The sequence below is a fragment of the Fulmarus glacialis genome, unplaced genomic scaffold (genome assembly GCF_000690835.1).
Source record: "Fulmarus glacialis isolate BGI_N327 unplaced genomic scaffold, ASM69083v1 scaffold21059, whole genome shotgun sequence".
NCBI lineage: Eukaryota > Metazoa > Chordata > Aves > Procellariiformes > Procellariidae > Fulmarus > Fulmarus glacialis.
Window position 1 is genome coordinate 1 of NW_009234148.1, and position 1485 is coordinate 1485.

A 1485-nucleotide genomic window follows, 5' to 3' on the forward strand; every position below is an offset into this window, starting at 1 on the left:
TTAATGGCTGGTTTGGGTGACACAAGTTACTCATGACTTGATCATGGTAATTAACTGGCAGTACCGGATATTTCCCACAACAAAACTTAACTTGGTATCCGTGGCGGCGGCGGGCGCCCGTGCTGATGGCTCACGTCCGCACGCCTGACGTCGGGCTGACTCGTGGGGCGCATGGGTCCTGCGCGGGTCCGGGGAGGCAGGGGTGGCGGACCCTTGGGAGATGCGGGTTTGGTGCCAGCCCTGCAGGGCTGGGAAGGAGAAGGCTCTGCCCGCCAGTGGGGTGTGCTCCCCTCGGGCCAGGTCCTCCACCTCCCACCCTGCCGTGCTCAGTCACAGCCTTTCGCTTGCTCCTGGCTGGGTTTAGAGCAGGATTCGGCCTTGTCCTTTCATCCCAGCATCTCCCTCTTGGGCATTCTCAGAGACCCCCCAGGACACGCCGCCCCATCCCGGATGGCAGGTGATGAGGAGTCACCACGGGGGAGGACACACAAGCCGCTCCAGTCACTCGCCCCAGGGAAAGGGGGCTGGGAAGGGTCACCTCCATGTCCCCATGCCATCCGCCCCTGGCACAGCACCTCGTCCCTGAGAAGCAAATGCCGTCCTAGCCCGGCAGCTGCCTCCACCTCTGCGCTGCGGCTGCCCGCCCGCCGCAGCCAGCGCAGCAGAAAAAAACCCAGCAAAAACCTCCCAGCCTCTGCAAAGCGGCACCTCGCCTTCGCTGCAGCTGAGGTTTACTGGCGTTCCCAGCGCAGAGCCCTCGGCGTGGATGGATATGTGTGTGTGTGCCTATACACACAGGCATATCTATGTACATATATGTACCCGCAGAGGCCCTAAGCAGTCGTGCTGATTTGCATAAATATCCTATTATCTGTGCAGCTCCTTCGGCTGGTTTGGTGATAATATGGACAGGCATAAAGTTACTTTCTACTTTCTGATAGCAACTGTAATGCCATATCATCACTGACTTAATTTACGAGCTGTAAGGGTAAAATAAATGTTTATGTAAAAGACTTCAACTGGTAAGTAATTTCCTGGCTTTTGAATGCTTCAGGTTTTTAATGGTATTGCAATTATGCCAGGCACATAAGTTGTATCAATTACTTCAAATAAGTCTAAATTAACCAGGCATATGTGTGAATTCCCCAGTTTAGAAAAATAACTTAATGAATAAGCATGGAGCAAAATTTGAGATGCAGAAGGGGTTTTGTGCCAGCAGCCGTATTCAAACAGTCACCTGTGAGCATTAAAAACCCACCCCTCCGAGCTGCGGGGCTGATTTTTGGTGAGGACGGCGTGGCTTTCCGGCAGCCCCAGCACACCAAGGACAGGATCCCCAAGGATCCAGAAGTGGGGTTTAGGGTAGGGTCCACGCTGGTGGCCGGATACCAGCTGCGTTCCCCTTGGCCGCAATGCTGTTTAGCTCAAGGGAGCGCTGTAAATCCCAGGGGATGCCCGCGTGCTGCCGGATGGGCTGGGGGGCTG